At 38.5% G+C, this 25434-nt stretch overlaps 1 protein-coding gene and 1 pseudogene across 1 annotated transcript in view; one reads left to right on the plus strand and one right to left on the minus strand.

Annotated features, from left to right (window-relative positions):
- The window catches only part of LOC116738210 (ankyrin repeat and sterile alpha motif domain-containing protein 1B-like), a 210663-nt gene that overhangs the window by 147150 nt on the left and 38079 nt on the right, over positions 1-25434 (minus strand). The window lies entirely within an intron of this gene.
- LOC115518044 lies at positions 16580-17335 on the plus strand (annotated as a pseudogene).

Genomic DNA, 25434 nt, shown 5'->3' on the forward strand with positions numbered 1-25434 from the left:
CTTAATGTCTTTATCCCTGCTCACTTTTCTTCATAGCATGATTGCCATTTAAAAAGGTGAGCTCCATGAGAAGATGTGATTTGCCTGTTTTATTAGTAAGTTGTGTCCTCAGCACCTAGAATAAATACCATTGATGGTCATGACAAAAGGTAGGAGGGTAGCTGGAGAAAGGCTTACACTGAAACAGAAATACGACAAAGAAAATAAATAAAACCCTATATGAATATAAAACTAGGAGCCAGGAGCTCACAAGAGTGTAGCTGAAATCCCTAGGGGTCAAGAACAAAGATGCAATTGGTAACCAGAGTAATGAACTTGAGAGTTTACCTATGGTTACCTTGGGGAGGTTTTCCAGTTAGGTAACCAGTGGGCATAGGTTTTTACAGCTTTTGACTAGATAAGAACCAAATCTCTGCAGAAAGCTGGTACCTTCAAAGGGTTACCTGCTTGGGTATCACTGCCACACCAGAATATGGGGAAACGACAAAAACAAAACAAAAAACAAAAAAACCCTTGCCTCAGCCTGGGTCCTGGGAAAAACGAAAAGGTTTTCACACATGGTCTAGGAATCCCAAGCCAAAAAACTGAAATAAGTATTGGTTCTGGAGTGTGCTAGTTATCAATTTATTGTCCATTAGCTCTGAATCCACCCTTCTTTGTCCTGTGTTGTCATACTGGAGCTGCACCCTATAAATATTTCTCTTGTGTCCAATGGTTCAATGTTAAGCTTTGTCAAGAGTATCCTGAAGGGACAGGCTAATCAGCCCATTGAGAAAAAGGTAAACTACTTCAAACTCACCCTGCAGATCTTGGAACTTGTCAGACACCATAATGATAAAATAATTCCTTATTACAAATCAATCCATATCTCTCTCTCTCTCTCTCTCTCTCTCTCTTTCTGTGTGTGTGTGTGTGTGTGTGTGTGTATGTGCGTGTGTGTGTGCGTGTTGGTTCTATTTCTCTGTAGAACACCTTCAGTGATCTCCCTATTGCCCACTTCCCCGTGAAAGCCTTCCCCTAAGCAGCTACTACATTTGAAAGGTATTAACTCCTCTTTTCCTCTTCTCCATCCTTGCCATCCCACTACCTTCTGAAAAATATTCCTACCCCATCTCTGTAATTATGTAGTTAGAATATGAGCTGGCATCTTCTTGAAAAGACTGCCAACTCTCCAGGCCACAGTTGTTTGGCTGGTGCGGAGGAGGAACATCTGATCAAAGCTGGGCCAATCAGAAGCCTTACATGTATAGGAGATATTTTTTTTTTTTTTTTTTTTTTTTTAGAAACTGAAGAGAGTTGATTGAAGTCCTTGTCTGCTAGCAGCCATGTGCAGGAATCAGCATTAGATTAGAACTAGAATGCAGAATTTTAAGAGCATGAAGCAAACACACCGAAGTAAATGCAAAAGCTGAGAAAAAGAGCCCCACTGATGATACCCAATTCCCCTGTCCCATTCACTCCTGAAGCTTAGCCTTACCCTGCCTCTCTCTGTCTCAGTTATAGCAGTCAATAAATTCCCTTTTGTTCTAAACTGGTTTGAATCAGGTTCCAGGCAACTGCAACCAGAGAAGACACAGTAAATCCCTGTGTGCAAATCATTATGGAAATTTATATAATTGAATTAAACACAACCAAACTAACTTCAAGTATTTTACACAATCTGTTTTCCATAAATTGATATTTTTCAAAAAATTAAATGTATTCAGTATTTGCCCTAAAAACATCATTAACACTGAGGCTCTTCAAATGCAAAATTTACTCAAAACGAATCTCTCTTTGCTTGTATTTATAAGGAACTTACCAAATCAGAAAGCACAATTAGAAACCATGATGAGCTGTATGTTCCCTGAAGAATACTATGAGATCCTATTAAAAATGCTATATAAAAATACCATAACAAAAAATACTACAAAAATTCCATAATCTCTGAATCTTTCCGGAAAAATATACATATTTACAAAATGAAGACATCAATATCTTCTCAGTACTTAAAGTTTTAAATTTAGTGTGCTTTTAGTGAGTCGGATAAAAGCTGAAATCTACTATCTTCTTATATAACATAGAATCCCTGTTACAGAAAAAGCATTTAATTATGAAGTGGTTATTAATACACAGGTCGTATCAAAAATAAACTGGCCCTGAATTTCCTCCTCAACAAGATCAATGTCATCTTATGCAATAGGAAAGATGGTGGCTTGGATAACTAAAATTCAAATAAACACACAACCTTCAGTACTCAATTCAACTGAATTCAAAGTCTGTAACCATCTGCTATTTTATAAAGTTGGTAACAATGGTTTTAATGGCTGATTTCTCTAATCTCAATCCCTATATATTTTCCTGAATGATGTGCTAAGCAGCACAACTGTGACTAAAGAGAACATAAAAGAGAAAGAAGCAAACACACATATGCACTTCAAAAATAAACTTGATAAGAACTTAGTCACGAAGGGTTTGTGCACTCTCGGGATCACTTCTTTCTCATTCATTCTAATTTCACCAAAAGGAAAGAGAATCAGATACTCTGAGAATGGGTAAGAGAAAAAAAGCAAGCTTGGAAGTAGTCAATACTTTTAATAAGGCAACTGAAACAACTAGATGCTGAGAGGTAAACAAGTTACTAAAAGCTTTAACAAAATACAAGGCCCCAGAATCATGCACACAGATCACAAAGGTTAGGTAGTCTATGTTTTCATTTTATAGAATTTCAGGAAATGTTAGCAGCTTCACTTTCCCAACAGCATCCTGAGAACAAGTAATAAATACAATATCTCAAGTTCAGTTCAAAGAACTGAAATTCATATATAAATTGAAAACCCTTTATTCTATTGCAGTATTCCCAAACCCATCCCCATTAAGACACTTAACACACACTGCCAAGAGAGTAGCAAAGGGATTATCAGAGAGGATAGAAAGGATGCACCTGCTAATATTAATATCCAATTCAGAAATATTTTTCCATGTGATTCTAATCCAGTAAATACAGTTATAAGCCTTTGGCATTTTGTGATATACGGCATTCAACCTAAACAATGAAATGTTCAGAAAGGTTTTGGACCCTACTAACAAAAGCATTTTAATCAAAGAGTCTGTCAAAATGAGATTAGAGTTAATATAGGTAACATCAATGAAAGGTTTGGTGGGAAAGAATAAATTCAGTAAGTCTTAAATACTTAGTTGCCTCAGGAGATTAATACAAGAAGGAAAAGTCATGGATTCTTCATATATCTCACAATGGGAGAAAAGAATGTATATATAAAGGAGGAAGAACATGTAAACATATATGCTTGCCTATGTATAGAACCTTTATAGAGGATACACTTAAAACTGAAAAGAAGTTGCCTCTGGACCAGAGGCCTGAGGGACCAGTGAATTGGGCTAAGAACACTAACTCTTCATTATATATTCTTTCATCTTATGGAATATTTGAATGTATGCATGTTCAATTCAATTCAACAAGCAAATTTAAAATAAAAAGCATAAACCATGAATACAAATAACTCCAATGAAAGTAAAATACGTAAGTTACATGAAAAAGATACAAAGTATACTGGAGATTCAGAGGACAAAAAAATGATTCATCTACGGAAATGAGGAAACTGTCAACAAGGAGATGGTATGTGAGATGGGCCTTAAATGATGGGTAGAATAGATATATAACAGAAATCATTCCAGGAAAGAAAATAACTGAGTATAGACACAACGTTGGGAAAGGATGGGGCATGGAACGTACTCCTTTAGAACGTACGTTTAGGAACGTACTCCTTTAGAAACTTAAGTCACATAGAAGGTGCCATATTCTTTTTCTAAATGGCTGCATAACAAATTACCATATAATTAGAGCCTTAAATCAACATAAATTTATCATCTCATGGTTTCTGTGGTCAGGAGTCCATGTTAGCTTGGTGCTCTGCTCAGGAACTCATTAGGCTGAAATCAAAGTATCTGCCAGGGCTATGGTTTCATCCAAACTGTGGGGTCCTCCTCCAGGATCACTGGTTGTGGGCAGAATTTAGTTTCTTGCAGGGTTGAGACTGACTCCATTCTCAAATAATAATAATATCCTTTTTGATTAAAGTCAACTGATTTGTAACCTGATCACAGGTGTGATAATTCATCATATTCACATATTCACAAGTTCTGCCAGCACACAAAGAAGATTATACAGAAGCAACTCAAGAGAAGGGGATTATACTTGACGTGTACATCAGAGAGTAAGAATCTTCGGGAACATCTTAGAATTCTGCCTAACACAGATGGTAATAGAAGCTGAGAATAAAAATTCTCTAGGGCTATACACCAAAATCCAGCTAGTTTTCCCTGCTATTTTTCTGTTCCCAAAGATACTGCTGCTTGTAAAAGGTGTATACATAATCACAGTTGCAACCAAGAATCTTCCCGCATTTGGTAACTGTCTATTCTTTGTTGATGGTAGTCACTTCTTATATAGCCATTTTACTAACTGGAATATCCACTCCTCTCTCAGTCTTTAATTCAATATGAACTATTCCTACCTCTGAATGCAGTGATTCCTGGCTGGCTTCTCTGTTACCATTAGATTAATACTGAATTTATTAAGGACTTGCCTGACTCCACAAAAACCTAGAGTCTTTGTTGTATATTTTCCCATTATTGGCTTTTATTTCCCTTGTCTCGTGTTAGTTCATGCTACCTAACTAAAATGCTAAAATCAAAGCAATTTTAGGTATTCCATCTTATCTATCCAAGAAAGAATTGCTAATATGCAAAATGTTAGTTCTATGTTCTAGGGCAATATGGATCATTAAGTATATACGTAATTAATATCTCTACAATGCTGAATGTGATTCTTTACGAGCACAAGCCTTAGAGTTAGAAATACTGACTTCTTTGATCTGGCAGCTTATATTTTTCTCATAGACAAAATGAAAAGGTTTATTTAGATTTAGAAGGCAAATATGCTGATAGACAAAGAAGTAGAACACCATGAAAAGAAGGCCACCTTATACAACTATTAGTCTCTCATAACAAGATTCTAGATCTTCTCAGACAGCCACTACCACTGCTATACTAATTTAACAAGGTGATCTGTATTCTCCATTTTTTTTATTTAATTTTTTTTAGGTAAACTTTATACCCAATGTGAGGCCAGAACTCACGACTCTTGAGATCAAGAGTCACATGCTCTACCAACTGAGCCAGTCTGGAGCCTGTGTATTCTCCAATTTTAACCAGAGCACTAGTATGTCTTCTTCCAAGAAAAGGAGTATTTATTACAAATTACTGTTTAAAAAAATAAATAATTTAAAAAATTTAAAAATTACTGTTTGATGGTAGAGATGATAAAATGTCACACATTGCTAGCAATAATTAACATTTTAATAGTCTTGGCTTATACACAATGGCTTTCAATTTGCAAACAGATTGTCAGATCAAGTACAAGAGTTTCAGCTTTTTTTAGTAGCAGTTTCATAGCGTTAAGTAATTAAGCCAACAAATACCAAATGAGTCCCTACTAAGTGTAAGACACTGTCTAGTAGGTGGGTGATAGTGGAGAGGAAAAATTACAGGAAGAATCAAACATGAATCCTGACCTCAAGTTATTTATAATAAGTGAAAAGAAAACCCAATTTTCCTTTCCCTTCTGTAGCAGACAGACCCTTTAGGTGATCCTCATGATCCCCAACTTCTTGTATTCCCGTCCTTGTATGACCCTCTCCCCTTGAGTGTGGGCAGGACCTGTACCTTGTTTGTAGCCAAAAGAATTTGGTAAAAATGACAGAATGTACATGATTATCTGCACTTAAGTATGTGATTATGTTACATACTATTGTAGGTAGCACCCACCTTGATGGAGACTCTCTCCTTTGCTGGCTTTGAGGAAACAAGTGGCCATGGTCAGAATGCCACGTGACCGGGAACTATAGGAGGCTAGTGCTAGGAGCTGAAGCCGACCTCTGGCTGACAGCCAGCAAGAAACTAAAGCCTTGAGTCCTACAATAAAAACGAACTAAATTCTGCCAACAACCTGAGTAAACTCGGAAACTGTTCCTTTCCCAGTCAAGCCTCAGCTGAGAACTACGCCTTGGCAAACACCTTGATTCAAGTTTTGTGAGTCCAGTAGAGGGCCTACAGAAAATGTGGGACAATAAATGCATGTTGTTTAAAGGGACTAAGTTTATGGTAATATTGTTACAGAGCAATAGATAAACTAATATATCTTCATTCTTATTCAAATTGCTCACATAAGAGGCAAGTATCCTAAATATCAAGTCACCACTGGTAAAATGAAACCGAAAAGTAGAATCAGTTACACAGTCGCACTCTTGTAAAAAGCAAACTCCAATTTGTTGCCAATATTGCCAAAAGGACCAGGCTGATTACCCAATTAACAGTTCAAAAACTAAAGATCAGCTGCTATTCTCAGACAGCAACCAGCTTCCATTTCCTGACTAAATCATCAGAATGAGCCACCAGGCCTATTAAGTATGAATGTCAAATGTGAAGGGTCAAAGGGCACCACAGAGCCTGGTAAAGATGACCAGCTTAAGGTGTAGAAAAAACTCTCATTCCCACTTACGCAAATAGTAAAAACATATAGCTCCTAGTAAAATATAGCTATTTTCTTTCTTGTCTAAAAGCCATCTTTGCTTATATTTTTTTCTGTTTTATTGAAGTATAACTGACAAAATGTAAGCTATTTAAAGTGTACAACATGATGATAAAAGGATTCCTACAATCAAATTGATTACATATCCATCACCTCACATATTTAGCTCTGTTTTCTTATTTATTTTTTTTTAACGTTTTATTTATTTTTGGGACAGAGAGAGACAGAGCATGAACGGGGGAGGGGCAGAGAGAGAGGGAGACACAGAATCGGAAACAGGCTCCAGGCTCTGAGCCATCAGCCCAGAGCCCGACGCAGGGCTCGAACTCACGGACCACGAGATCGTGACCTGGCTGAAGTCGGACGCTTAACCGACTGCGCCACCCAGGCGCCCCAGCTCTGTTTTTTTACACCACCTTTTCTTAAATGAAATGAGGCCCTGTTTGGGGACATGCATTCATTTTACATAGAGAAAGTAAGCCTACTACCATGTGAAGGTTCTTACTATCACTTTTTCAGAAGTCCCATCATCACAGGCTCACTGTAGCACAAATTTTTTTCACAAAGAGTACAAGTCACAGATTAGCACAATTTTATCAGGACAATAAATGCCACTAAAAACAATTAACAAGATTTTTTAACAGTGAGAAGAAGGAAAAGTACTCAACCGTCACTGTACTTATTTAACACTTACTTTTTAAAAATGTTTATTTATTTTGCGAGAGAGAACGAGCGAGAACGAGCATGCACACACACACTAGGGAAGAGCAGAGAGAGGGGGAAAGAGAATCCCAAGCAGGCTCTGCACTGTCAGCGCAGAGCCCAACATGGGGCTCAAACTCACAAACCATGAGATCATACCTGAGACAAAATCAAGAGTCAGATGCTCTACCAATGGAGGCACCCAGGCGACCCTAATGCTCACTTTTTAAAGAGTAAAGTTAGTTACTTGTTGTAAAACACAAAATGCGTGACAAAATATATGCTTAGAGTAGTTTTTGCCTTTACAAAAGGAGATTCACTACATTCTATCATTTCATTTTTCTGAGTATAGCAAAAGTGAATCAATAACCTATTTCCAAATGGTCAGCTAATAAAATTAACTTTATATATTTAAGAGAGTTATTTATTTCTTTCAATTATAGACACACACACAGGCTTTTTTTTGTAAATCATTAACACTTAAGAAGTACTTTCACTGACACTTCAGGTAGATAAAACATTCTGGTTGTCTGAGAAAACCATTCCTATAACATTAGTAAATGCATAATCACATTTCCAAATTGCAGCAAATAAAAACAAAATAATTAGAAAGAATATACATTTACTCTAAATAAAGCCTGAGGACACAACCAGAGATGAGTGTGCAAAGCATAACCTGATCTGCGTACTTCCACAGTGCCGCAAGGTATCTCTCTCTGAGTGCTCTGCTGGCAAACATCTAGGTCAGTCCTACGGCTTAAACAACAATGTCCTAAATAGGGCATGAGATTAAATCAAATGCACAGTAATGTAAACCAATGTATCTCCTAGATATAATGAGGCACTAAATGTAACACTGTTAAAAACCAGCAGAGAGAGGCCAAAAACAAACCAAAATGAAAATATCTGTAAGGCTTTCTAAAATAAAAAATTTTAAATAGAGTAAATAAAGAATAACCTACAGATAGTTATTCTCACCTTAGTGAAGGGCAAGAGTCACATATGGGTCTCTCACCTACTACTTCTAGTGATTAGTAACCTGGTAAACCACACTCATGTAAATCCAGCCCACAGTACAAAACAAGTAGAGTAACTGAACTCAGCCTAAAATGACAGTTCTTTAATATTTGCTGGAATACTTTCTAGAGGCCTCTGAACCTTTGCTTTTTTAGACCCGTGATATGCACCAATAATTGACTTAATCACTGATCTCTGCTACTAAGATATACAATGACATACATGGCCATTCTGTCTCACAACTATGCCCTGACACGCACTAAGCACCCCACATATTCAAGAGAGTGAACTAAATAGGTTTTGCATTATACAGAACAAGGGTCTACAACTTTTTTCTGTAAAGCACCAGGTAGTAAATATTTTAAGCATCATGGGGCCACATAGTCTCTGCTAGAGCTATGCAACATCATGGCATAAAAAGAGTCTTAGAGAATATGTAAATTAATGGATATGGCTGTGTTCCAGTATAACTTTATTTACAAAAAGCAAGCTACAGGCTAGATTTAAACTATAAGCTATAGTCTGTCAACTCCTGAGAGTAATTCTCAAATTTTTCTCAAGTCTAATAAGTGGCTGAAAAATCTGCCTTTGGTAGAGAAAAGAAGAAAACCTAACAATTTTTATTCTATCTTTAAATTACCAAGATCATATACTAGTTATACAGCAGACCTAGGGATCTGTGTGACTCCTTGAATGAACACTATGGTAGACGAGAAATGAAGAAGGGTGAAGATGGTCAGTAATATTAACCAACAACAAATAGTTATTGAAAATCATTATACCCACAAAAATTATCTGACCTAAAAATATTGTATCTTTCCTACAAATATTTAATAATACATACCTTCCCTCTCCCACTTTTTTCCATCCCTTCTATTGCTTACCTTGTATAAAAATAGATAAAATAAGCACCCGATGGTAGTAATAGCTTCCTAACTAGTCTTCCTGCTTCCAGGAACAAGCTACCTAAAACATAGTTCTGTTCTACTTACAGTAATTTGCCAATTTAGCAATGCTTAAGCCTGTGGACTTGGGTCAGAGAGAACTTAGTGTGACTCTAGAGTCTATAATTTATTAGCTGTGTGATCCTGAGCAAGTCCTTTAACCTCTCCAACTTCTATTTCCTTATCTACAAAATGGTTATAAAATCGTAAAAAGAAAAAAATCGTAAGGTTGTGGTAAAAAGTAAATAAGGGAATTCACATAAAATACTCATCAAAATGTCTGATACATTGTCACCATTCAATAAGTTTATGCTATGATTATGGTAACCGTGGAATTAACATGTTTTAAAACATATCTGCAAATTCTTTCAAACTCCTCCCATTGAGAAGTAGGATCTATGTGCTCTCCCCTTGAATCTGGGTCAGCCTTAATAGGTTGCTTATAACCATGAGAATGCAGCAGCGGTGACACTGTATGATTTCTGAGACAAGGTCAGAAAAAGCCACACAGCTGCTTTCTGAGTCTTTTGAGACACTCGCTCTAGAGTCCCATAAGAAATCCAGGTACTCTGACATTGCCACATTGGAGAGAACATATATAAGCACTGCTCAGCTGAGCAACTGTCCAACATCATCTGCCAGCTATTTAAGTCATCTTGGTCAACTAATCCAGCTGAGCCTTCAAATGACCACAACCATACAGATAACCATAGCCAACATCTGACTGCAACTACCTGACCACAAAAATGTGAGTCAAACAAAATGTTACTTTAAATAATTGTTTTAGGTAATTTGGTAGGTAGACAGCAATAGCAACCAGAAAAAAGGTTAGTATAAAAGTGATGTAACAAAAATCAAAAACATGTAGTATTGGCCAGGTCCCTTAGCAGCCTCACAAGTAACCCAAGATAAAGACAGCCTGGCTTGAAGAGGTTGTGACTTTTACCTAATGGAGTAGACTCCACTTAAATCCACCAAAAAAGCAAAAACCTCTTATAGGAACTGTATTGACAAAGGTATTCCCAGCTGAAACTTAAATAGATGGAGTAAGTACAAAATGAAAAGAAGCCTTTGGATACCCAAACTTTTATAGGTAGGAAGCAGGCCAAGAAAGCTACCCAAATGCAGACATATAGCATTTCTTAAGGAAATGAAAGAATGATTCAAAACCAAGCATCAAGAACCCAAATGGCAGAACCAAGAGCAATGGAGAACCATTTTCTTTTTTTTTTTTAATGTTTGTTTATTTTTGAAAGGGAGAGAAACAGAGTGCGAGCAGGGGAGGGATGGAGAGAAGAGAGAGACATAGAATCTGAAGCTGTCAGCACAGACAGACACAGACTCTGAGCTGTCAGCACAGAGCCCATCACGGGGCATGAACCCACAAACCATGAGATCATGACCTGAGCTAAAGTCAGACACTTAACCAACTGAGCCACCCAGGTGCCCCAGTGGAGAACAATTTCTCATGGGAAGTACTGAACACTAATCACAAAACTGGCAACATCTTCCCAGCTGGATTTCAAAATTGCAATGGTCTCATGATTACTATGTTGTACCTCTCATTTCCCCCGTTTTAGAATGGGGGTGTCTACTGTGGTTGTCCCATCCCTAAATCACTACTGTGGGGAACAGATAACATCTTTCTGGTTCACAGGTCTTCATATCAAAAGAAACCATATATGAAAGATGGCACATTGGGAGACTCATGTGCACATAGAGTGGATTTAGATAAGAGGATCCTCAGCTCATGCCAGAATAAATAATCCTTTAAGATGGAAGAGGACTTTGGAGGGAATAAATTTTGCATTTGAGAGAATTATAAATAATCTGTAGCCAGTGGAAAGACATGGTGGTTTTAAAACATGTCTGTATCTTTTAAACACCTCTTTGACACCTCTCCCATCAAGAGGTGTGGTCTATGTCCATTCCCCTTGAAGCCAGCTCAATTTTAATGACTAGCTTTTAACAATAAAATGCAGCAGAAATGACACTATTATAACTTCCAAGTTTGGTCATAAAAGCCCATGAAGCTTTTATTTGATTCTCTTGAGACATTTGCTCTGAGCAAAGCCTGCCACCATGTAAAAAGTCTTGACTACCCCAAAAACATCATGCTGAAGAGGCCACATGTAGGGAATCTGGTCAGTAGCAAAACTGATGGTCCATCAACAGCCAGGATCAACTACCAGCCATGTGAGTGAGCCAGATCAGAAATCCAGCCCACTTACATCTTTATATGGCTTTAGCACCAGCTGACATCTGACTGCAACTAAGTGACAAAGCCTTAAATGAGGAACACCCAGCACACAGATTACTGTCCAGTAACAAATTACTGACCTACAAAAACATGAGCAATATAAAATAGTCATTTTAAACTTCTAAGTTTTACATAATTTCTCATACAACAATAGTAACCAAAACAAGAATGATGATGTAACTCTCTTTCAGTGGCTTCCCATTATTCTTGGAAAGAAGTTCCTTTTATAAAATTTACATGGTCCTGCATGATCCAGTCCATTTACCTTATTGCTTAACTGGTGAGTGGTCTTACCTGAGATGTCACTTCCTCCAAAAAGTATTCCCTTTAACACCAGGTATAGGGTAGGGAACCCTTCTAAGCATTCTTATAACATTCTTTACTTTCCCTGTTACAGTACTTGCTATGCTACAAATTTATTTACATTATCTCTTGTAGACTCTACATTCTCTACAGGTAGGAATCACATCTCTCTCATTAACCAATGTGATGCCAATACTCAGTGTATATGATAAGCACTCATATAATTTTGTTAAGTATTACATGAATAACACTATTATAGGGTAGAAAAACTAGAAATAACTAATAGCAAACAAGACAAAATAGAATAAGTTAGTAATACAGGTAGGTACAAATAATCTACTGTAGGAGAATGGGGAGGGGAAGACCTCTCTGAAGGAAGAATTTCAGTGAGATAGCTTTTCCTGGAAAAAGTTTATATTACAAGGATTAAACACTGGGGTGCCTGGATCATTCAGCTGGTTAAGTGTCCAACTCTTGGTTTTGACTCAGACCATGATCTCATGATTCATGGATTTAAGCCCCACATTGGACTCCATGCTGACAGTGCAGAGCCTGCTTAGAACTCTCTCCCTCTCTCTGCACACCCCTCCCGCTCACACTCTCTCTTTCTCAAAATAAATAAACTTTTTAAAAAAAGGACTAAACATTAAAATTTAAAGGCTACCTAAAAATTAAAGAATAGGTAAAATGCCTGGCTCCCACAGGCACAGGATTTTGTTTATAAGTCTAGTTCTATGCCTGTTCAAAGGAATTTGAAAATATCTGATTCAAATTTGTTTTGAGATCTACTATTTAAACCAGGTCTACATCCCAGAATGAGGTAATCAAATAAAAAAACTACCCCAAACATACGAACTTTCATTAATAGTCATGAAACTAACAAACTCTCAACTTTCCATTAAATACACATTTCAAAAGTACTTGACTTCCTGATGAATACCCTACAATAGTTTACTAATTTAATAAGTAAGTGGGAAAAAATAAATGGCTTTATAGATAATAATAATTCTTTTTCTTGTCCTAGAAGCACTATTATTTAAAATTAATTATTAAAGCTCTAGTGAAATTAGACACCAAAGTACTACCATGAAATTAAAGACTAGCAGATTGGATTTTATTAAAATTAAAAACTTCTATACATCAAGAGACATTATGAAAAAACAGAAAACCAAACTACTGATAGGTAGAAGATATTCACAATACACCTATCTGCCAAAGGATTGGTATCCAGAATATATAAAACACTCCCATAAATCAATAAGATAATCCAATAAAAAATAATCAAAAACTTTGTGAAAAAGTGGTAAAATATAGCTACAAATTATTCCTATCCCGGTATATTTGCCCCTTTGCAATGTGGCATAGCTGCTCCTCCAATGTGGGCTGGTCATAACTCACATTAATCAAAAAAAAATATGGTGGAAGTGAGGTTATATAACTTCCAAGACTAGGTCTTAAGAGATCTTGCACCTTCCACTTTTACCCTCTTAGAACGCTATTCTACCATATAAGGAAGCCCTACTCCTTACCAGAGTATGAGAAGTCATAGGAAAAAACAAAAAACAAAAACAAGGTGCCCTAGCCAAAGCCAACACAACTGACAGACAAGGGAGTAAGGCCATCTTGGGCCTTCCAACCCAAAGAGACCACCCCTAGTTCTGCAGCTGCATAAGACAGCTCAGACAAAACCAGGAAAGGAACCTCCAAGTCAACCCATAGAGTTGTAAAAAATAATAATAAACCGTTTTTACTTAAGCAACAATAAATAACTGAAATAGGTATGACATGGCACTTCATAAAAGATGATATCCAAATGGCCAATAAGCATATGAAAAGGTGCTCCACATCATCATTCATCAGGGAAAATACAAATTAAAACACAAGATATGACGACACACCCATCAGAATAAAAATTCAAAAGGTTGACAGTATCAAATGTAGGCAAAGATGTGGAGTACTGACACTTTCCTACATTGCTGCTTTGAAGTGTAAATTTGTAAAAAAGTTTTCTGGAAAACTATATGGCAGCATTTGGCAAAACTAAAATTATGCCCACTTTGTAACCCAGAAATTCCACTTCCACATTTATGCCAAACAAAATGCGTATCTATGTACATATACAAAAGTATATACACATACACACCCAAAACATGTGTGCAAGAATGATGACGGAAACACTATTCATAAGAACCAAAAATTAGAAACAATCCAGTTGTTCACCAACAGCAGAATGGATAAATTGTGGTATATTTATACAATAAAACTACACAACAATTAAAAAGTACTACTACAATTTGCAGCAGCATGCATGAACCTCAGAAATAAAATCAGTAAAACAAGCTAAACAAAAAAGGCTAGTTAGTATAACTGCATTCCATTTATATGAATTTCAAAAACAAACTAAGTCAAAACTAATATGAAGATAAAAGCCACAACAGTAATTACCTCTCAAGGGCCGCCCATTGACTGGGAAAGGGTATAAGGCAGCCTTCTAGGGTATTGGAAATGTTCTCCATCTTGACCTGGGTTCACAGAGCTGTACCCAAGATTTGTGTACTTCACTTCACTATATGCTGTACCTCATTAAAAATTGTTTAAATATCCTGCAAACCAGTTCACCATTCTAATGGCACAGAAACAGTACAGAGAGCAAAAGTGCCATGACCTACATAAAACAGAAAGAAAACATTCCCACTGGACCTCCTTTGCCCCTTGGTGATATCAAATACCATGACAGTCAAAATGCAGGTGTGCACAGAGCAGCAATAAACTAATGACTACATTAGTGCCAAGTTTGGGTGGTACACATGATATCCAAACCATTTACATGAAGCTGAAAGCAAACAGGACTTAAAGAATTCATGTTGCTGCCCTACAAATTTACATGAAACAATCTCATAGGTTTGAGTTTTATAAATATACATCAAAATATAATTATCCCTTAACTATCTGTTTCAGACTCAACATTTATATAGTCTGGAGTTAGGTAAAAGAATGAAAATGTGAACTGTATTTGGCCCATCTATGTAGTCCATTTAGATGAATGGTAATCACATACTGCTAATGAGATCAAAGTTGTAGGTTACAGCCTCGCAGGGGTCAGTTCCATGCAAAAACTAATGCCCTTTGGCATAGTCATAACAATGCTTTCCACTGTCTATGGTTTTTATTACAAGAATCAAAAAGAAAAGACACAGTATATGTAGTCAGAATTGCATGTTACAAGTATGACAATTTAAAGCATACTTGATTGTTAGCACAGTTATTATTAACATCACTAAATAAATGAGTACTCCCTACTTCTATATGAGAAAATCAGCAGGATACCATAAAGAAACTAAAATTAGATGTGGGTTATCAAAATGTAGAAGCAAAAAATCTAGCAGACAAATTCAGCCAAATTGATAACCTCAAGAACTGTGTCTCAAAAAAGACTACTCATATTTTCTTATTATATGTTATGTTTAAATTGTATTCTTCTGGGGGCGCCTGGGTGGTACAGTCGGTTGAGCGTCTGACTTCAGCTCAGGTCATGATCTCACAGTTCGTGGATTCAAGACCCACATCAGGCTCTGTGCTGACCACTTGCTCAGACCCTGGAGGCTGCTTCAGATTCTGTGTCTCCTTCTCTCTCTGCCCCTCCCCCGCTCACATTGTGTCTCACTCTGTTTCTCAAAATTAAATAAATGTAAAAAATAAAATAAAATAAAATAAATTGTATTCTTCTGTCCTCCCCACACTGCAGCAATCTACATTAATAAAATTCCCAAATCTAGCTGATAGGTCTATTGTGGAGATTAAAATGAGATTATGTAGTAAATTTTTAAAAAATCATCTGTTTAAAATTCAGTAAATACCCGGGGCGCCTGGGTGGCGCAGTCGGTTGAGCGTCCGACTTCAGCCAGGTCACGATCTCGCGGTCCGTGAGTTCGAGCCCCGCGTCAGGCTCTGGGCTGATGGCTCAGAGCCTGGAGCCTGTTTCCAATTCTGTGTCTCCCTCTCTCTCTGCCCCTCCCCCGTTCATGCTCTGTCTCTCTCTGTCCCAAAAATAAATAAACGTTGAAAAAAAAATTTAAAAAAAAATAAAATAAAATAAAATAAAATTCAGTAAATACCCAAAAGTTATAATTATTGGCAAACTTAACTGGAATTTAATTTTCTAACTAGCTGTGTGCCAAATAAGTTTAATAATTCCTAAAAAAATAAAAAGTGATTCTTGGATTAAACACGTGAGAAAACTGACCCCCAATACAACTTATTTAATTCATCCAACTTGCTGTAAGAAATATACTGAGATACTCAAGAGTGACTTAAAGTGTTTCAAATTTGGGGTGCCTGGGTGGCTCAGTCAGTTAAGCGCCCGACTTCATTTCAGGTCATGATCTCACAGTCCATGAGTTCAAGCCCTGCGTCAGGCTCTGTGCTGACAGCTCGGAGCCTGGAGCCTGCTTTGGATTCTATGTCTCCCTCTCTCTCTGCCCCTCCCCTGCTCATGCTCTCTCGCTCTCTCTCTCTCTCTCTCTGTCTCAAAAATAAATAAAAACATTTAAAAACAAATTTTTTAAGTGTTTCAAATTCCACACTGTTCAAATAGCTTGTAAGAGAAAGAATATTCACATATAATAATACAAAGTAAAAAGTCAGGTGAATCATGAGAGGATATAAAGTGCAATCAGAAGTTGGAGAATGAATTCCAGCTGAGATAAGGAAAGGCGTCACCAAAGAAAGGACATTTGAGTTGGGTTTTAAAAAACAGCACAGAATATGCAGCATTATGGTAGGAAAAAAAAAAAAAGGGGAAGGAGTCCCAGCAATGGCCTGAGCCTGGCCACGCCCCACTGGAGTACCCTAAAAGAGCCAAGAATACAAATGCTATAATGGAACCACCACTCTGGCCTTCAAGTTTCAACATGCAGTCACTGTTGCAGCAGACTCTCAGGCCACAATGGGTACCTATATAGCCTCCCAGGCAGCAAGGAAGGTTATAGAGACCAGTCCCTACCTGCTGAGCATGCAGCTTCTGGGAGCACCTATTGGCTCAGCAATGTTGAATCTATGAGCTTCAAAACAAGGAATGTATCTCGGTAACAGCTGCCTTCAAGCTGCTTGTCAAGATGATATATCAGTACAAAGGCATGGGACTGTCCATGGGCACCCTAATCCGTAGCTGGGATGAGAGGCCCTGGCCTCTACTATGTGAACAGTAAAGGAAACTGGATCTTGGGATCCACCTTCTCTGTAGGTTCTAGCTCTGTGTATGCTTATCAGGTCATGGATCGGGGTTCCTCCTGACCTAGAGGTGGAACAGGTCTATGATCTGGCCCATCGAGCCATCAACCAAGCCACCTAGACAGATGTCTACTCAGGAGGTGCAGTCAACCTCTACATATCCAAGAGGATGGCTGGATTCCAGTCTCCAGTGACAATGTAGCTGATCTACATGACAAATATAGTTGGCCTACCCTCCGAATGAGGGTGGATGAGACTGCTTGCATTTCTTGGAGTGACTATTGTTGGTAATGTGAATACAACTCCCCATCCTATAGTGGAGAGATCCTCAATTATGTTGATAATTTTTTAAACTCTGGTGCTGTTGACCTCTATGTATTACCAGTTGTTAATCACCTGCTGCTGCAGAGGTGATTGTTTTACCTTCTTGAACATTAACATTATGCCTTTCAACCATGAATGAATGAATGAATGAATGAATGCTTTTTTTTAAACAGCCTTGCAGTGAAATAGTTATATGTGTAATTACTTATTTGATGTCTCTCTCCCCAAATAGACTTCAAGTTCTGAAAGGGCACTTTTCAATTTTTCAATTCTCTACAGTTTCTTTTTAATTTTTTTTTTCAACGTTTATTTATTTTTGGGACAGAGAGAGACAGAGCATGAACGGGGGAGGGGCAGAGAGAGAGGGAGACACAGAATCGGAAACAGGCTCCAGGCTCCGAGCCATCAGCCCAGAGCCTGACGCGGGGCTCGAACTCACGGACCGCGAGATCGTGACCTGGCTGAAGTCAGACGCTTAACCGACTGCGCCACCCAGGCGCCCCAGTTCTCTACAGTTTCTAGCAAAGCATCTGGTACATGGTAGATATTCAGAAAATACCTGTTTTAATAGATGAGTAACAGAGGCAGGAAAGTAACAATTTGCCTAGAAAATAAAGAAGAAAGGGATATGAAGATGAAAAGATTATTTAGGGCCAAACCGCAGAAGTCCCTGAAAAGCAAACTGAGAAATTTGTACTTTATTTGGTTGTTAATAAGGACTCATTGAAGTTTTTCAGGAGTGCAGTGACATTACTGGGTCTGTGCTTTAGAAAGTATATCTAAAAGCAATACTTACAGTAGATTAGAAAAAGAGACAACAAAGGCAATCACAAGATCATTATAGGAGTCCAGATCAAAAATAACAAGGACTTAAACTGGAATTTAAAAAAGCAGTGGGAATAAAAAGTAACAATAGTAATAACCATAGAGATATTACATGGGTGACATCAACCTATCTGACCAACACCTTTTGAGCACCTACTATGTACCTACCAGACACCATGCTAGGAGCTGGAGACAGGAAATAAAAATAAGCCATAGCCCTTTATCTCAAAGAGCTGATGGTTTCCCTTAATTGTTCCAGTAGGGAAAACTGACCGAAAATACAATGAATGAAGAAGAACAGAAGTCAAAGACTCTTTAAATTTTTAGTCTAGATGACTAAGAGAATGGAACAGCATTCAGAGAATAGAGCAGAAAAAGGTAGGCAGGGAAGAAAATATGGGCAGTTTTTGACATACTGTATAGGATATCCAAGTAGAAATGTTCAGCTGGCAGTTACAAACTCAAGACTGAAAAAGACAACAGAGGTAAGGTCTTACAGTGTGGGAAACATCTAGCATAAACATGAGAGCTGAAGTTCAAAGCTAGAAAAGACAAGAAAGGATGTTACAGGTAGAAACTTAAAAAATATCTACATTAAAAAGATGGGGGAAGGCACAGAAAATTTAAAAAGAGGAATAATTATCAGTAAATCAAACCAAACCAAGACAAAAGACAGCAATCAGAGAGGCAGAAGGAGAAGGACCATCAAGATTAGGGGAACTGTTTCCAGAGGCACGGACCATCAACAATACTAGGTGCAGCAAAGAAATCATGGAAAATTAGGACTGAGAAAAAAAGATCACTGGATTTGGGAACAAAACAAATGCATTAGTGACATTTGAGAGAGTAGCAGAGTGATAAGGAAAAATTCTGTTTCCAAGAAGTTGAGGTATCAGTGAATAATGAGGCAGAAAAGACAGCTAGAGCAAACCACTCTCTTGATGTCTGACCATGAAGAAAAAGAAAACGGTGGGAGTCTGACAATGAAGAAAAGGAAAGAAAGAAAGAAAGTGATGGGACAGTAGTTTGATAGGAATAGCAGAAGGAGAATGATTTTGTTTGGATACAGAACGATTACATGAGTTACATGTTATTAGCAGGAGGGAAAGGATTAATTGGGCAAAAAATAAAATCACTGTTTTTAGAACAGGAAAGAACTAGAGAAAGGAAACAAGAAACGCTGGTAAAAAGACAAAAAAAATACATAAAATATTTGATTTATTCATTCATATATATTTATTGAGTATCCATCATGAACTTGAAACTGGAGAATATACACTGGAGAACAAGAAACAGTCCTTCCAGAGGAAATGGAAGAATGCCACCCTAACATCCATTCCATTCTTTCTGTTGTATAGCAGCCAAGCAACCTGGATAGAATTAACTCTAACACTAGCAAAAGGAGTTGTTAATCTTGAATGGCCTCAAGAACCACCATAATCATTATCTGCCTTATCAGGATACTTGATTCAGGAATGGGCACAGAACCCTAGTTAATCTTATCAGAAGGAAACCAGGACTTGATTTAATGGGAAAAGGGGCATTTCTGAGTGGCAAGATACACTGAGGGGAGGTTTGAAACAGCAGCAGCCATTTTGCTACCAAAAAGCCAGCTTATTATGAAGGCAACATCAAAGAGGACAGAGGTGAAAGAATCACGAGAGGAAAATAATAAAGCTCTGATCAACTACATCTGAAACCCATCCTTTCTTTGGTCTTTAAGTTACATGATCCAATAAATCCCCTTCTTTGTTTAAGGCCATTTAAGTAGAGCTTTTTGATAATTGCTAGGGACAGCATTCTAATTACAAATTTGATACCACTATAGGCACAAAATTGTTGTAAAAATGTAGCATACAATAGGGCATGCCCAGTGCAAACTCTAGACTGAATCCTCTCTACACTCTTCTGGCTTTAGATGTCCATGGTTCTAAACTTTCAACCTAAAAATGCCCCTTCTTTGGTAGTCCTTTCTTGACCTTTCACCCTTTGCTCCCAAGCTGGTTTTGTCTTCACTAATCCTTGAATCCCTAGTCTTGGAGCAGTAGAGTGCTCCCCCTCTAAGCATCAGACTTCACCTCCTCTCCATGCTCCAAAATCAAGTGAGAGGTGCCTATGACTTCAACCACAACCACCTTACTAAGAGAATTCTTAGCCCTAGGGATTATCCTTTCTGCAAGTTTGTTCCTGTGGCTCAGTCCAGAATTTCTATCTTTTCCTCAGCCTCACTGAATTGTCTTCCTTCAAAACTAGACTTATTGGCACAAGAACAGACACCCAGATCAATGGAACAGAATAGAAAACCCAGAAATGGACCCACAAACATATGGCCAACTAATCTTTGACAAAGCAGGAAAGTATATCCAATGGAATAAAGACAGTCTCTTCGGCAAGTAGAGCTGGGAAAACTGGACAGCAACATGCAGAAAAATGAACCTGGACCACTTTCTTACACCAGACACAAAAATAAACTCAAAATGGATGAAAGACCTAAATGTAAGACAGGAACCCATCTAAATCCTCGAGAAAACAGTCAAAAACCTTTTTGACCTTGGCAGCAAGTTCTTACTCAACACATCTCCAGAGGCAAGGGAAACAAAAGCAAACATGAACTATTGGGACCTCATCAAAATAAAAAGCTCCTGCAGGAGAAGGAAACAATCAGAAAAACTAAAAGGCAACCGACAGAATGGGAGAAGATATTTGCAAATGACATATCAGATAAAGGGTTAGTATCCAAAATCTATAAAGAACTTATCAAACTCAACACCCACAAAACAAATAATCCAGTGAAGAAACGGGCAAAAGACATGAATAGACACTTCTCCAAAGAAGACATCCAGATGGCCAACCAACACATGAAAAAATGCCAACATCACTCATCATCAGGGAAATACAAATCAAAACCACAAGGAGATACCACCTTATACCTGTCAGAATGGCTAACATTAACAACTCAGGCAACAACAGATGTTGGTGAGGATGCGGAGAAAGAGGATCTCTTTGCATTGTTGGTGTCAATGCAAGCTGGTGCAGCCCCTCTGGAAAACAGTATGGAGGTTCCTCAAATAACTAAATATAGAACTACCCTATGACCCAGTAATTGCACTACTAGGCATTTATCCACGGGATACAGGTGTGCTGTTTTGAAGGGACACATGCACCCCAATGTTTATAGCAGCACTATCAACAATAGCCAAAGTATGGAAAGAGCCCAAATGTCCATCGATGGATGAATGGATAAAGAAGATGTGGTATACACACACACACACACACACACACACACACACACACACACACACAATGGAGTATTACTCGGCAATCAAAAAGAATGAAATCTTGCCATTTTCAACTACGTGGATGGAACTGGAGGGTATTATGCTAAGTGAAATTAGTCACTTAGAGAAAGACAAAAATCATATGACTTCACTCATATAAAGACTTTAAGAGACAAAGCAGATTAACATAAGGGAAGGGAAACAAAAATAATATAAAACAGGGAGGGGGACAAAACAGAAGAGACCCATAAATATGGAGAACAAACTGAGGGTAAATGGAGGGGTTATGGGAGGGGGGATGGGCTAAATGGATAAGGGGCATTAAGGAATCTACTCCTGAAATCATTGTTTCACTATATGCTAACTAATTTGGATGTAAATTTTAAAAAATAAAAATAAAATTTAAAAAAAAACTAGACTTATTAAGTACCTCCTCCGGGAAGTCACTGCAGGTCCCCTTCCCACTGCTCATTGGCCCTCAGATGCTGCCTCCTCAGGGTTCCTGCAACACTTGGTACATGCCACCTCTAAGACACCCAGACACGTAAGGAGAGAACCAGACACAATGTGATGTTGCTCCTACTGGGACAGGGACCACAGTTTATTTTATTTGTGTTTAAACAACATGTAGGAAGGAAATGAACATCACTTGTGATATGGAGGAATGGATGCTGGATTCAAAGCAAGACACATGGCTTCCAGTCATGACAGGATTTCTTACAAGCTACAGGGCCTGTCCAAGCATCTTCATCTACGAGGAATTCATCACTGGGTTGTTGTGAGATTAAGACACACAATGAATCTAAAAAATACTGTAGTCCTTTGAGAATGATACCTGAAAATATTTTTAATGGATATTCAATGGAGGTAAAGGATGCCTTCTTACTAGGAAGTAACTGGAGACACGAATAAGTGAAAAACTCATGACGTGGTCTTTAAGCTGACCTGGAAGAACTCATACGATTTAGGCATGTTTAAAAGGAAATGGGGTGGAAGAGGTAGCCAGGCAAAGGAAGTAATGAGACCAAATGCTGAGGAACAAGCATCAATTCAGCAGCAAATTTTATTCAGGGATTATTATGTGTCAAACATTGTTCTAAGTGCTAGGCATTGAGCAATGAAAACAGGCAAAGTCCCTATCTTCAGAGGGTTTAAATTCTAACTTGGAAGAACAGAAAATAAACACAAATAAATATACAAAATTATTTCTGATATCACTAAGTGACATGAAGGTAATATGCTGTGGTGACTGGTGGCGGGGGGGGGGGGGGGGGTACTCTAGATAAGGCAGTAAAGCCATTCTGAGGTGATAACATTCTTCCATGTGAGAAGAGAGTAATGAGACAGAACCAGAATAAGGAAGAACAAGCCAAAGGAAATAACAAATGCAAAGGCCCTGTGGCAGGAAAAAGTTTGCCATATTTGAGGGAGATAAAATGGCCAGTGTGGCTACAGCAGAGTGGACAAGGATAAAAACAATATGAGGTTGAGGCTAAGGTCATGTCTAAGGAATAGTGAGGTATCAATTTGGACTGAAGTTGAAATAGTAAATGATCCTAGAAAACTAATTTGAGGCTAAGGATGCCTCACAGATATTTCTAATAAAGTAGGGTGACTTTGGGAAAGTGCTGGGCACTTGATCTAGAGCACCAAAGCAGCATGGCAAAGACTGTTGGCATTCTCTTACTACAGAATGTCTGAGGAGAAAGTCATCTAGCACACCTTCCCTATTGAAGGAGGAAATGCAACCCAGAAGAGGAAAATGAGGTCTGTGGGCAGGGGGAGGTGAGAGTAAGTCATAATTAATGTTCACCAATACATAGGTCTCCTCTACTTCTGGGTACACAGGAATAAAAATGTGTAACTTTAGGACCAAAGCATTTAACTGTTGCTGCCCAGTCCTCCAATCCTGCCATGGTAATCGCCTGTTAATGTGGAGGAGGTGCCATGGACAAAGGCACTGCAGAATGCTAAACCAACACCTGGAAGAAGGTACCATAAAGAACCCAGATCCATAGTAAATTCGCAAGAGAGAAATAAACTCTGGTTGTGTCAAGTCATTGAGACAGCTGAGGGTTGCTTGTTACGGCATGATCACCTAACCTATAATGATTACTACAGAATACAGACAATATTTTTAAAGGTTATAAAGAGTAGAGTAGAGAGGCTTACTCTGAGTGGGGAGAAGAGAATGTCAAATACTACTCAATGCCTTTGACAGATGGCATTTTTTGTGACAGTTCTCCATCTTTCCCTACATCAGTGACCTTTATCAGATGTGCATCTTTGCAGTTCCTCCTCCTAATATGATGGAGCATGTATTAATCGACTTGGGCTACCATAACAAAATACCATAGACTGGGTGCCTTAAATAACAGAAATTTATTTTCTCAGTTTTGGAGGCTAGCAGTCCAAGATCAGGATGACAGGTCCTAGTAAGAGCTCCCTTCCTGGCTTGCAAAGGGCCACCCTCTTGCTGTGTCCTCATATGGCAAGGGTAGAGGAGAAGGCAAGTGAGCTCCTGTCAACCAGCCAGCCCTCTGGTGCCTGTCCATGTAAGGGTACTAATCCCATTATGAGAGCACCCCTTTAAGATCATATCCAAACCTAATTACCTACCAAATGCCCCATCACCGGGGTACCTGGGTGGCTCAGTCAGTTGAGTGTCCAACTTCGGTTCAGGTCATGATCTTGCAGTTCGTGAGTTCAAGCCCCACACAGCTGTCACTGCTGTCGGTGCAGAGCCTGCTTGTATCCTCTGTCCCCCTCTCTCTCTGCCCCTCCCCTGGCTTGCTCGCTCTCTCTCTCTCTCTCTCTCTCTCTCTCTCAAAAAATAAACATTAAAAAATTTTTCCAAAGTCCCCATCTCCAAATACCATTACACTGGGGATTAGGTCTTCAACATAGGAATGGGGGGCAGGGGCGGGGGCACACAATTCAGTCTATAGTAGCATATATTCTCCCACCCCCTAATTTGTGGTTTGGCCATGTGACTTGCTCGAGCTAACAGAATGAGGCAGAGATGACAGTATATGCCAGTTCCAAGGCTATGCCTTAAAAAGCTCTGACATGTTTCCACTTGCCCTCTGGCACCTCTGTCATGGGCATGAGAAAAGTATGCTTTGGCTAGATCACTCCACCAAGGAGGACAGAAACATGTAAAGTCTTATCAGTACTAGCACAGCCAACTGGTATTTCAATAACCTGCAATGAGAATAAGATCCACCTAGCCACCAAACCTAAACCCCCCGGCTGACTGAGCTCAGCCTAAATGAGTAGATGCATGAATGATAAATGATTATGTTTTTAATACAACATACAAACATGAGTTTGGGGGTGGCTGGTTAGGAAGCATTATTGTGGTAATAGGTAACTGGTATAACACCTATACAATGTCTACAGAGCACATCTGGCTCCTTAGGAAAAGCCTTATGCTAACAAAGACACCATGAAAATTATTGGACTTTCCTAACATTTTTATTCAAATTCTTGTTGCTTTATTCATCTCTGCTGGTTCCTTACAATAGCTCCTAAATTCAATTCCAATACTGGTCAACAAGATCTATGAAGACAACACAGGAGACAGAAGAAAAGAGGGAAAAAAAAATAGAATCAAAAAGTATTACAAAAAGTACTAATTTCAAGAAAGAAAATCAATACAAAACACCAAATGGAGTAGTCCTTGGGTTTAGTAAGGAAGAAGTTGCCAGTTCATCAGAAAGTTATTTTGGGGGGCGCCTGGGTGGCGCAGTCGGTTAAGCGTCCGACTTCAGCCAGGTCACGATCTCGCGGTCCGTGAGTTCGAGCCCCGCGTCAGGCTCTGGGCTGATGGCTCAGAGCCTGGAGCCTGTTTCTGATTCTGTGTCTCCCTCTCTCTCCGCCCCTCCCCCGTTCATGCTCTGTCTCTCTGTCCCAAAAATAAATAAACGTTGAAAAAAAAAATTAAAAAAAAATGAAAAAAAA

The sequence above is a fragment of the Lynx canadensis genome, chromosome B4 (genome assembly GCF_007474595.2).
Source record: "Lynx canadensis isolate LIC74 chromosome B4, mLynCan4.pri.v2, whole genome shotgun sequence".
Taxonomy (NCBI): Eukaryota; Metazoa; Chordata; class Mammalia; order Carnivora; family Felidae; genus Lynx; species Lynx canadensis.